Raw genomic sequence first — 14,192 nt, 5'->3', positions numbered from 1 at the left:
GCGTTGCATGGATACAAAGCGGATCATTGCTGTGTGATGTGTTTTATGAAGAATCCATTCGCACGGCCGATCACAAGGTGATTGACAGGAAGAAGGCATTAGTGGGTGGCAACTGACCGTTTTCTGGGAGTGGTTGGAAAACCGCAGGCATGTCCAAGTGTTTGCAGGGCGGGTGTCTGACATCAGTTTCGGCCCAAGAAAGGTTGAAGTGATCGCAGCGGCTGAGTAAGTCCTGGGCAACTCGGAAACTGCACAAAGATTTTTTGTACCGCTCGGCTGCACCTGCGATCACACACTTGCACAGCTAAAATACACTCCCTGGTGGGTGGCGACTATGCAAACGCACGACTGCCAGAAACAGCTAGCGATTGAATGACCCCAATGTCAGTGTTTGCAATTCTTCAGCCCACGGCTCTACTCTAGACAACGCCTGGGAAAGGGGTGGACTTGGTTTATACTATTTCATATTTTGGAGGAGACCTGCTTGAAAATATTACCCTTCATCAATTGCGTGAAAAATACCCAAATCTCTCTGTCCCACTATTTGTATACTACCAAACACGAAGTTATGCTTCTAGTTTACCTTCCCCGAAACGGCGTCTACTGATGGGTGTTTCCTCAGATTCCAAGTGTTTTATATGTGCTGCACCAGACGCGGATTTGTACCATTGTATCTGGAGCTGCCCTGAGCTCAATAAATATTGGATAACAATATGTAAATACATAAAAGATGCCTATACATCTCTCCATCACTCCCACTCCGGGCTCTTTGGGATATATACACATCCCCAGTGCAAAACAGACCATCGGTAGGGCAATAAATATAAACAATACTATCTCAATGGATCTCATCCGATACATTGACATTGTCCCTGTACTTACCTCGGGTTACATACTTATTCCAAATGGATTGGCTTGATAAAGAAGCCTTAATAAAGAAAAGACTGAAGAATTATTTGATATTTGGTTGCCCCATGATAAATCTTTTTCTCCGGCAGGGTCCACAGGATAACAATGGGATATGATGGAGCGACCGCGGATTGGCACCAATCGATCAAAGCTTTCTGGCCTCCCAGGATGCAATGGGCCCGTCCATATATCCCCGCCTACTGACTCAGGCAAATCAGTTTTTTGTTTGGTGCGGCAGGAGCCGGACCATGGTCAGAGGGCTGCTATTTTTTTAGCAGCCATAAGCTTTCTTCTTTTATTTTTAGAGTCCTACTAGTGTCTTATACGTGTATTAGAAAGTGTCGCTCCAACAACTCTCCGCTGGGCCGTGACAATGCTTACCCACAAGTACAGTACTTTTCCGGTGAGCATCTGTGTCGGATATACTAGCAGGTCCAGCAGACGTTACCAGGCTGTGGCCAGAACGCGGGGAGAAGGTAAGGCATCTGTTCTGCTTACCTAGATGGAATACGGACACAGCCGCACTGTTTTGGGAGGAGACTACCAATCAGTAGCTGACGAGGCTGCCACCGCAGGTGCACCAGCGCTAGGCCTTAGGGAACATAGGCTCCAGGAATAGCATGAGGCTATGATCCCTAGGGTTGATGTCCGCAGGGGGAGTCAGACGCTCTCCTAGTCGCCCCTCCCCCCGGTTCATGACCAGTTTCCTCCGAGTCTCCCACCATGAACTGTTTCCTCGCATCCATCCCAGACGCTGTGCATGAGGGGATCCGGTCGCAGCATAGGCGGCTCTATGACCAATGTGTCTGTGTTCACTATAGGTTCATGGAGCGGCAGTGTACACTAGTAACGTCTGGATCCACTCAGCGTTCGCTAACCGTATTGATCGATCCTGTATCCCACTCTACTGAGTACGGGTTATACAGTACTACATCTCTATCTACCTTTTTGAGTAAGAATAGTTAGATAAGTGCCTATTGCATATGAGTCTGTATACATTTACTGTTGTTTCTTTCGCATTGCATCTGAATACGTTTAAACATGATCAGTAATATGTTCTACTACATACTTAAAAATGTGTTTGTAGTTGATGATGTGCTCATATTGCTAATGTATAACGTGACTGACTGCTAGTGTGATTGCTGACTTTACTATATGTTTGTCAGTTGTTTTTCTGATCCTCAATGCTGGTGCATGGGTAGGGTCAGACTATGTCACTTTAGAAAGTTTAAAGTGATTACAGTCACAAATTGTGTAGTACACTGTGAAAGCGCTGATTATTTATCATGTCTAAGAGCGGCAAAGGAGAGGAAGGTACACTCACAGCAACACCAACACTCACACTTGTCTTGCAAAACTGTATTATCCTCTCAGGATCTGGTTCAGGATGGTTTGTGTACAAATTGTTTTAGTTTTAAGCAAAATACAAGGCAGATCCCTGTACAACGTCAGGTACAGATGGATCCACCTTGGTCTGTGTTTGCACAGACCTTGTCCAGTATAGCTGAATGGATAATTTATACAGCTTCTGTAGCAGGAATGGGTTACACTATTAACCCTTACATACAGCTCCCTACCTATGGTATATCATTTCACCCAGAAGCTTTTCAAATAAAACAAGCTGATAAACCAACGGTAAGTAAATCTTCACCTTCACAGGCTACACATGAGGATTCATCGGAAGATGAAAGCTCAATTAATTCTACTCTGGCATATGAAGTGGAAGAAGAAGGTCTCAGCTCAGTGGATATAGCTGAGTTAATTAGAGCAATGAAAGCCATTCTATCCTTAGAGGATTCAGCAGAGCCTGTGTAAAAAACCAAGGCACCTGTGTTTAAACATCCCAAGACAGTTAAGACTGAGTTTCCAGGGTCAGATCAGCTGATGGAAATCATGGAAGAGGCTTGGGCTGCGCCCAATAAGAAATTTAGGATTCCAAAAAAATGGGATTCCAATTATCCTAAAGTAGATGCACACGTGATTCGATTAGTGCGAAAGTCTATATTGCCTTTGCCTTCAACATCATTAAATTATGTCATGGATAGGAGGGGGGATGGTTTTCTAAAAACCCTATTTTCCCTGTCCGGGGCAGTCATAAGGCCAGCCATGGCTTCAGCTTGGATGGCAAAGGCAGTGGCTGCCTGGGCTGATACATTTGAGGGGGGTTTTTCAGTAGCTTCTAGAGAGCAGAAATCCCATATAGCTCATATAAAACAGGCTGCAATATTCTTGGAAGAAGCAGCATTAGATATGGGTACTATCACCTCCAGGGCATCAGCTTCAACAATAGCTGCTCGCAGAGCACTTTGGTTACGAATGTGGAAAGCGGATTCAGAATCTAAGAAGGTTTTGGAATCTTTGCCTTTTTCTGGAAATTTTTTTTTTGGTAAAGATTTGCCAGATATTCTGGAGTCAGAAGCAGACTCCAAAAAGGTCAAGTTCCCTTCCACATACAGCTACAAACCTAAAGTTCTGGTTTTCCGTCCCTTTCGGTCTCAAGGAAAAGCTAAGGGAAAAAGTGATCGCAAGCCCCAATACAGTCTGGTAAGACTAAAAACATTGGGCTAACAGAGGGCCGGCTTCCAAATCAGAAAATATGCCATCAGCCTGATGGTGCGGACCTCCACCTGGGGGACCCCAGGGTAGGAGGTTGACTTCTTCAGTTTGCACAGATGCCTGGGTGCAGGAAGCGGTATCTCTAGGTTATGCTTTTCCCTTCAAGAATGTCACGCTCGGCTGGAAATGAGAATCCGGCAACTGAGGTTTGCCTGAGGAAGCAGACACTGGCGAGGGAAGAAGACGAGGTGGAGGCTACCGAGATGAGAGTCACTGAAAATAATGAACTGCGGGTGATAATCTGACTTGGAAAACTGAAGACTGCGAGCTGTGGCTTGAATAACAAGGCTGAGGAGCACTGAAGATGAAGGACTGTGAATGGTGAGCTGTGGCTTGGATAACGAGGCTGAAGAACACTTGAAGATAATGAACTGTGGTTTGAAAGACGAGGATGAAGTACACTGAAGAAGGACTGTGAACGGTGAGCTGTGGCTTGGATAAAGAGGCTGAAGAGCATGGTAACTGTTGACGACCAAGATCCTTGAAGAAACAAGATTACCGAGTACGCCCCTCTCAGATGGATACAGGTTAGAGACGGCTGGACTGCTGCAATCAGAAAGACCGAGGCAGTGCAAAGTAACCTGGGAGCACAGGGCTGGAGATCCTACACCTAAGTAACTTGAAGCACTGGCACTCATACCCTGAACCAGCTCCCTTTTAAGAGGAGAGATCTCCCTATATTGGCTGGACAGAATGAGCCTGTTCAATAGGTACAAGCTTTGGTCTCCAACATGGCCGCTCTTGTGCAGCAGACACATTTTAGTGTTTACCACCAGAACTCCCCCTGGCCTCTCCGGATGCGCTCTCTAGTGCCAGCAAGCCGGCTGCAGCAGCCTCCAGCTACTACCAGCGGACCCGCCAGCATCTCCGCACATGGAGCCATCGCAGCAGCCCAGCACCGCCATTGCCCGCCAAACACCTGAGCGGTAACCGCCATCCATGGCTCTGATCATACGGTAAGGATTCGGGACGTGACAGTACCCCCCCTTTGATGGTGGACTCCGGACACCTTCGTGGTTTGATTAGATACCTGGCATGAAAGGCTTGAATTAGTCTTGGAGCGTGGACATCCTCTGCAGATACCCAAGACCTCTGCTTGGGTCCATATCCTTTCCAGTCAATAAGATATTGGAGACTATCATACCGCTTCCGAGAGTCGACCTGGTGAATTTCAAATTCATCTTCTTGAGCAGACTGAATTTTAGAAGTCTTAGGCAAAGCAGCCTGAAATCGCTTGAGAACTAGAGGTTTCAAGAGAGAAATATGGAAAGTGTTCGGAATTTTCAAAAGGGGAGGTAGTTTTACCTTGTAAGCTACTGAGTTTAAGACCCTTTCAATCATGCTCATCTCCCTACTCCGGCTAATGTCTCTGCATACTCTACACGTAAGGTAGGTCCTTCATGGGCAGCACAATAAGGTGTTTCAGCAGAACAGATTGGTAAGACAGCCACATAGTGTTATGCACACCAGTGCCTGCAGGAATGTACTGGTGTCTGAACTGTTATGCACACCAGTGCCTGCAGGAATGTACTGGTGTCTGAACGGATAGGGATGCAAAACAAATGAACTCACAGACAGACTGGGGAATATGACATTACGTACACAGAAGGTGATAGGGTAACAAAATAAACACAAAGTGAACAGAGAAGCCCAGAGGCTAAGAAATTGGGTGTCTCCCTAGTATTAGGAATGCTCAGATGGAAAAAGCAAGATGTTGTGTTTTAATACGTAGAGAACCCGAAATGCTGTTGCTAAGGGCAACAGCAAAACCCTAAAGGGTTACCAATGGGTGTGGCAGTAAACTCCTTGGTCAGAGATGGAATGATAGACACAAGGAGAGTCTCCACAATCCTAATCCTCACTTGCAGTGCACAGGTTCATCTTACTGCCACTAAACTGACACCAGAACACCTTGCACAGTGAGACAGGATTTAGGCAGGCAAGTCTGAGAATACAGCCGTAAACTTGCTAAGTTCACAGAGTAGCAAAAGAACCCCAGCAAGTTAAACGACTGGCTCCAGTCTTACTGCTAGGTCTGGATTGGCAGAGTGTAGTACCAAATCCCAAGGCCTATTTGCAGTAAGCAACAACAAATACAAAGCTACACAGTACTGGCTAACTTTCAGGAACTAACTAACCAACAATGATTCAGCAGCATCTGCTTAACCTGAGAAGAGGCCTTATATAGCAGGTGCTGTCCACGCCCCACTCAGACCTCACAGACTGTGAGCACAAAAACCAGCACCGGATCCCCTGCCGTGCACAGAGCCTGTAACCACTGCACAGCAAAAGACCCGAACCAGAGTATCAGCTGCGCTCAGGTTACTCCGCTAGCACTTGTCTCCCGGTTGCCATGACGACGTGGCAGCACAGGGCAGGAGACCCTAACAGTACCCCCCCTCTGATGAGGGGTCAAAGAACCCCTACCACTGGGTTTATCGGGGAACTGTGAGAAGAAAGAGCGTATCAGTCTGGGGGCATGAAGATCACAACTGCGCACCCACGACCGCTCCTCCGGGCCATACCCCTTCCAGTGCACCAAAAATGACAGCCGGCCCCGAACCATCTTGGAGTCAAGAATCCTTTTAACAACAAACTCCCTCTGGCCACGTATCAGAAGAGGGGAAGGTCTTCCACTGGAAGAAGGATTACTAATCGCCCGTTTTAAAAGGGAACAATGAAATGTTTTATTGATACCCAAAGAACGGGGCAGATCTAACTGAAATGCCACCGGATTGATAACCCTGGTGATCTTATAAGGGCCGATGAACCGGGGGCCTAACTTATGAGATGGCTGTCTCAACTTCAAATTCTTGGTAGACAACCAGACGAAGTCTCCTAATTTGAAGCTGCAGGGTCTTTTCCGCTTATCAAAAACCCTTTTGGTCACTAATGACACAGACACAAGGGCTTTCTTCACTTTCCTCCAAATACCTCTAAGGACCGAAACCACAGAGGAACCACCAGGCGTGGAGTCCAAGGGGTCAAAAGAATTGGCCTTAGGATGATGCCCATACACACAAAGGAAGGGAGAGATCCCTGTAGCAGAGTGAGCCGCGTTGTTATAGGCAAACTCCGCCATGGACAGATGGGCAACCCAGTCAGTCTGACACTTGGAGACATAACACCTGAGGAACTGCTCCAAGGACTGGTTCACCCTTTCAGTCTGCCCATTAGACTGCGGATGGTAGCCTGACGACAAGCTGACAGAAATCTGGAGATCGGAACAAAATGCCCTCCAGAATTTGGCCACAAACTGGGATCCGCGGTCAGAGACCACATCAAGTTGCAACCCGTGGAGACGCACAACATGCAGCATAAATAATTCAGACAGGCATCTGGCCGATGGCAGCCCAACCAGTGGAACAAAGTGCGACATCTTCGAAAACCTGTCAACGACAACCCAGATGGCTGTCATCCCCGAGGATTTGGGCAAGTCCACCACAAAATCCATTGAAATGTGGGTCCATGGCTTAGATGGGATAGAGAGTGGATGTAATGGGCCAACAGGAACCCCTCTAGGAGTCTTATTTCGGTCACAGATGTCACATGCCCGAACCCACTGATCCACATCCTTAGCCACCGAGGGCCACCACACCGCCCTAGATAGCAACTCCCGAGTTCTGGCAATACCCAGGTGACCTGCTGACTTCTTGGCATGGAATTCCAGGAACACTCGCTGTCTTAACCTAGGAGGCACAAACAAAAGACCTACCGGAAGGTCTGGAGGAGCCTGCTCCTGTGCTCTAAGGACAAGAGGTCCTGGGTAATGCCCACTTTAATACATGATGGGGACACAATGGGCAATGGCTCCTCGTTGGTCTCCTGGATTGGAGCAAAACTCTGCGAGAGCGCATCAGCCTTGATGTTTTTTGACCCAGGGCGATATGTTATCAAAAAATTAAAGCGAGCAAAAAACAAAGCCCATCGTGCCTGCCTGGCATTGAGACGCTTCGCTGACTCTAAATATGCCAGATTCTTATGGTCAGTGAGAATTGAGACCACAAACTTAGCCCCCTCAAGCCAGTGTCTCCACTCCTCGAGTGCATCCTTAATAGCCAACAATTCCCGGTTACCCACGTCATAATTCATCTCGGCAGGCGAAAATTTACGGGAAAAGTAAGCACAGGGATGAAGGCGATTATCAGACACTCCCATCTGAGAGAGCACTGCCCTAATACCCATCTCAGAGGCATCCACCTCCACCACAAAAGGACGCTCTGGATCTGGGTGTCGCAGCACCTTGGCCGAGACAAATGCCCCTTTGAGACGGGCAAAAGCCGCTTTGGCCTCACAAGACCAGTGAGCAACATACGCCCCTTTCTTAGTGAGTGCCACCAAGGGCGCCACTATAGACGAAAATCCAGCGATAAATCGTCTATAAAAATTTGCAAAGCCCAGGAAACGCTGAAGCGCCTTCAAACTAGTGGGCTGCACCCAATCCAGGACTGCCTGTACCTTGGAACCCTCCATTTGGAAACCTTCTGGGGAGATAATATATCCTAGAAATGCGATTGGCTGAACTTCAAATTCGCACTTCTCCAGCTTCGCCCCAAGCCGGTGGTCTCTGAGTTTCTGGAGGACTAAGCGTACATACTTCCGATGTTCCTCCAGGGAATGGGAGAAGATTAGGATGTCATCTAAGTATACAACTAAGAATCTATCCAAATATTCCCTGAGTACATCGTTCATTAAATCCTGGAAGACTGCCGGGGCATTACAGAGCCCAAAAGGCATCACCAAATATTCATAATGCCCTGAGTGGGTATTAAAGGCAGTCTTCCATTCATCCCCCTCTCTTATTCGGATTAGATTGTACGACCCGCGTAGGTCAATCTTAGAAAAAATGGTGGCAGTACGAAGCTGGTCAAACAAGACCGAAATGAGAGGCAATGGGTATGAGTTTTTAATCGTGATACGGTTCAATTCCCTGAAGTCGATGCAGGGTCGCAACGAACCGTCCTTTTTACCCACGAAGAAGAACCCCAACCCAACTGGAGACTGTGAAGGTCTGATAAATCCCTTAGCCAAGTTCTCCTGAATGTACTCTGCCATAGCCTGAGTCTCAGGACGTGACAGGGAGTACAACCTGCTCTTGGGAAGCTTAGCATTTGGCAACAAATCAATGGCACAGTCATAGGGGCGATGGGGAGGTAGTACCTCTGCAACTTTTTTGGAGAACACGTCCGCAAAATCTGCATAACACCCTGGCAATCCTGGCAAACTTAGCTGCGAGAGCCTGACTGGAAGGCTCAAGTAACTCCTGAAACAATCAGTACCCCAACTAAGAATCTCCCCAGAGACCCAGTCAAATTGAGGATTGTGGGCCCTTAACCAGGGTAACCCCAACACCAATGGGGCAAAAGTACAGACAGTCACATAAAAGGACAATTTTTCAGAGTGTGTGGCTCCAATAAACAAAGAAATCTGGCTAGTGCAAGAGGTAATTTTACCTTGGGATAATGGTTCCCCGTTTAACCCACAAATCTCAATTTCCAATGCCAAGGGTACTAAGGGAACAGAGTGTTTCAGGGCGAATTGACGGTCCATAAAAACCCCGTCGGCCCCACTGTCCACAAAGGCCTCAGTCTTGACAGTTTGACAGAGGATCTTCAAGGTCACCGGAATGATAAAAGTCTTCTTGGGAAATTCTGACTTCTGGCCTGACAGGATATTTCCCATCACCCTCAGGCCCTGAAGTTTTCCGGCTTTTCTGGGCATGATACTACCACATGACCTTTATTCCCACAGTACAAACACAACCCCTGCTGTCTCCTCCGCGTCTTCTCACGCGAGGAGAGGCGGGTAGCCCCAATCTGCATAGGCTCCTCGGAAAATTCCTTAGAGTCTGAGGTTCCCTTGGGAAAGAAGGAAACCTCGGTCTCCCTTTTAAGCCTACGCTCTCTTAGCCGTCTATCCACCCGGATGGATAACTGCATGAGCTGATCCAAGCTATCAGGCAAGGGATATTGTACCAGTTGGTCTTTTATCTGGTTAGAAAGACCTCTTCGGTACTGGTGTCTCAGGGCTGGGTCATTCCACTGGGTATCATGGGCCAACCTCTGAAACTCCGTACAGTAAACCTCAACTGGCCTTCGCCCTTGCTTAAGGATCGAAATCTGAGCCTCGGCTGAGGCCGTCTTGTCAGGGTCATCATACAACATACAACATGCCCAGTGCCGTAAAAAAAAGCATCAACACTTTTAAGCAACGGACAGTCAGGCTGCAACCCATATGCCCAGACCTGTGGGTCTCCTTGTAGCAAGGAAATCACTATGCCCACCCGCTGAATCTCCTACCCAGAAGACTGAAGTCCGGAAGTATAGCTTGCAGCTCTCCTTGAAACAAAAGAACTGCGAGCGATCTCCAGAAAAACGATCCGGGAGATTTACTTTCAGCTCCTTAACCCCTGAAGGTGCTGCTGCTGTGGGAGCTCCGCCAGCGGCCTGGGAGGTGTGCATTTTAATGGACAAAACATTAAATTGTCGAGTCAGGACCTGCACCTGATCGACCACCTGTTGCAACGTATTTTGAGGGGTATGCTCCATATTCCCACAAAATTTCAACAGGAGTATTAGGCTGCTGAATATGTTATGCACACCAGTGCCTGCAGGAATGTACTGGTGTCTGAACTGTTATGCACACCAGTGCCTGCAGGAATGTAAACACCTTGGTCAGAGATGGAATGATAGACACAAGGAGAGTCTCCACAATCCTAATCCTCACTTGCAGTGCACAGGTTCATCTTACTGCCACTAAACTGACACCAGAACACCTTGCACAGTGAGACAGGATTTAGGCAGGCAAGTCTGAGAATACAGCCGTAAACTTGCTAAGTTCACAGAGCAGCAAAAGAACCCCAGCAAGTTAAACGACTGACTCCAGTCTTACTGCTAGGTCTGGATTGGCAGAGTGTAGTACCAAATCCCAAGGCCTATTTGCAGTAAGCAACAACAAATACAAAGCTACACAGTACTGGCTAACTTTCAGGAACTAACTAACCAACAAAGATTCAGCAGCATCTGCCTAACCTGAGAAGAGGCCTTATATAGCAGGTGCTGTCCACGCCCCACTCAGACCTCACAGACTGTGAGCACAAAAACCAGCATCGGATCCCCTGCCGTGCACAGAACCTGTAACCACTGCACAGCAAAAGACCCGAACCGGAGTATCAGCTGCGCTCAGGTTACTCCGCTAGCACTAGTCTCCCGGTTGCCATGACGACGTGGCAGCACAGGGCAGGAGACCCTAACACATAGGTCTTCCATTTACACTATCATTAGACATTATGCCATGGATACTTTTGCCTCTCGTGATGCTAAATTCGGGTGAAAGGTCTTCATGTCTAAACAGGAGCGTCCCCGCCACTTAAACTGGCTTTGGGAATCCCAATGTTATCCTGTGGATAACCTGTATACCAAGCCAGAGAAATTTACCGTTATGGTAACAGCTTACCGTTGGTAACGGGATTTCTCTTATGTCCACAGGTATCCACAGGGGTCCCTCCCTGATGCACCTGATTTGAGGATCTTGACAATCTCTAAACCTCTTCTTTCTTGTATGGAAGGGCGTGCATGTGTGTTCTTATTGCCTGAACAGGGTACTACCTGATGCTCCTGCCTAAATTGCTGTAGAAAGAACTGATTTGACTGAGTCAGTGGGCGGCATATATGGAGAAGCCCCGATGCATCCTGGGAGGCCAGAAAGCTCATGACCGATTGGTGCCAATTCCGCTGTAGCTCCGGCATATCCCAATGTTATCCTGTGGATACCTGTGGACATAAGAGAAATTCCGTTATCAACGGTAAGTTCTTACCATAAAGGTAAATTTTTAATTGTTTGTAGAGTTAAACCGGTTTGTGAGAAATATTTGTAGGAAACATTTCTTTGATAGTACTAAAAAGGCCCTTAGCTCAGAGACATCAGCTGTATTGGACCAACATGATCAATCATGTCTAGACATCCTAAATTAATTATTATTGGAAATATTGATCTAGACAATCACGCTATAGCTGAGCTTCCTATTTTCGATGTGAATAATGTGAAGCCTGTACAGTTTAAGAACAAATCTCAATTTTATCCAGTACAACACAAAACTAGTGCCATAGCCACTTTCTACAATAAGACTTTGGAGGAATTTCACCAATTGTGCGATACAAAAATTCATCCCTGTCACTTTAACTTAACCTCCAATGAGCGGAATAATCTTAAAGAACTGTCTAATGATTCCTCCCTTACAATTAAACCAGCAGATAAGGCGGGGGAAGGGGGGGGGGGCAGTGATACAAGATACCTCTGATTATATCAAAGAGGCTAAACGTCAATTATCAAATATTCTGTTTTATAATCAATTAGACACTGACCCGACTAGGACCTTTAAAAAATATATATATATATATTTTGAAAACAGCTCAGGAAAAAGGTCCATTACTGGGGATGAATTTGACTTCCTCTACCCCCTCCACCCTATCACTCCTATTTATTACTACCTCGCCAAAATCCATAAAACACTACACAAACCCCCGGGGCGTCCTATTATTTCTGGGATTGAGGGCCTTACATCTAATTTATCCTTTTTTGTTGAACACTATTTACAACCCTGCGCCACATTTGAGGTCCCATATTCATGATACCACCGATTTTTATCAAACGGGTGGAGGACCACAAATGGGTTCCAGGATATAGATTTGTGACTTGTGATGTCCAAGCTTTATATACGAATATCCCACATGATAAAGGGGTAGAGTCTGTGGACATCTCATTAAGGAAAGTTTATTTTGACACACTTTTTATTTTTATTTGATCAGGGTTATTATTTACAAGTCCTTGGTATGGCGATGAGGACCAGGTTTGCACCGAGCTTTGCAAACATCTATATGGGTGATTTTAAACAATCCCACTTATGGGATGGCCCATACTCGGCGTACCTGGTCCTCTATGGTCACTATATCAACGACTTGTTTTGTATTTGGAATGGTAACACCACCTCTATCACTAATTTTGTTTATTATTTAAACACTAATGATTATGGTTTGTCCTTCACGTGCACACACAATTCTTCACAGATTAATTTTTTAGATGTAATGGTGGAGGTGGTAGAGGATAGTCTTATTGTTTCATCATATGAAAAAGCAGAAGATGTGTGTAGTTATATACCCTATACAAGTAATCACAAGAAAAACTGGCTAAATAAGGTAACTAAGAGCCAGTTGTCTAGAATTAGAGAATGGGAATACCCTTGTCAGGAATCGACTCACCACAGCTACATCCATCCGTCGGTGCGGACTCTGTCCGGGGTCCCTACGCTCTGCTGTCACCCGTCTCCCTGTCGCCAGATGTCATCCTGGGCCTGGGAACGCTCCTGTTGTCAGCGGGCATGTGAGCACGCCGCGTTCCCGCCGGGCCACGGCATGGGCGCCGCCATGACAGTCTCTCTCAGCCTGAATGCGGCGGTCAATCTGGAGCTTGGCCGCACCTCCTTGTTTCACCTCAGCCAATACCCGAACACCAGGGGGTATATCAGAAGCTGCAGGGTGAGCCTGAGGTTGACCTGAACTTTGTGTCACTCATGTGCCTGGATCCTCCGTGCTCCTGGTTATCTTCCTGGATCCTCCGTGTTCCTGGTTACCTTCCTGTTCCTCTGTGTTCCTGGTTACATCTCTGCATCTCCGTGGAACTAAAAACATCAGCAATCCTTGTGTTACTATCTGGCTCCATACCTTTCTACAGCTTCAGTGTGCTTCAGCCCTCAGCAGTAGAGACTCTCTCCAGGTGCATTTTATCACCTCACCTGTGAGCAGCTTGCTAGCTGCCTGTGCTTCATCATCTGCACTGTGAACTTTCACCAGAGTCTCCTGCATCTGCTACCAGGTTTGCTACATATATATTTCCATCTCTGCTGGCTCCACGTTTTAAATAACTCCGGTACCCATACCAGTGAACTCATTCATAACATTGTCATAATTCATTCTGCCATAGACTTTCAGCTTCCACGCTGCACCAATATCATTTGCATTCCTTATTGTTTATTTCTGCTGCCTTACTGTGTGAATTTTTAGGTTTAATAAAACATCATTGCGCCCATGCACAGAAACATAATCCAGCCTCCTCACTTCTTCCCTCCTACCTCCACTGACCCACTAGCGCCCCCTCCGGGGACACAAGTAAAACCGAACCTGACAGTAAGTTCAGGACCGATGGACTCGGACGGTGGTGAGAGTGTGGGGTCAGGGGCCTTACAAAATCTGGTCTCCCGCTTGGATGTTCCAGTTCCTGCAAGGAATGTCCTCCCGGATTGATACACTGCAACAATCCCTGCCTAGTGTACTTGCTTCTCCAGTTCCAGTTACCCCAGCACCTGCAAGTGCTGTGAGTTCTTCTTCATCGGTTGCATCAGCTCCAGTGTCACGCTTGCACCTGCCCGTGCCCAGCAAATATGATGGCAGTCCGAAGTTATGTCGCGGGTTCCTCAACCAATGTGAAATCCAGTTTGAATTATTATCACACAATTTCCCCACGCCAAGATCCAAGGTTGCCTACATTATCTCACTGCTCTCTGGTTCTGCCTTGAGTTGGGTGTCTCCTCTGTGGGAACGTGCTGATCCTCTGATGAACAACTACGCTGATTTTGTGTCAACCTTCAGACGCATCTTTGACGAACCAGGTCG

The sequence above is a fragment of the Pseudophryne corroboree genome, chromosome 3 (genome assembly GCF_028390025.1).
Source record: "Pseudophryne corroboree isolate aPseCor3 chromosome 3, aPseCor3.hap2, whole genome shotgun sequence".
NCBI classification, from domain to species: domain Eukaryota; kingdom Metazoa; phylum Chordata; class Amphibia; order Anura; family Myobatrachidae; genus Pseudophryne; species Pseudophryne corroboree.
This window is presented reverse-complemented; position numbering follows the sequence as displayed.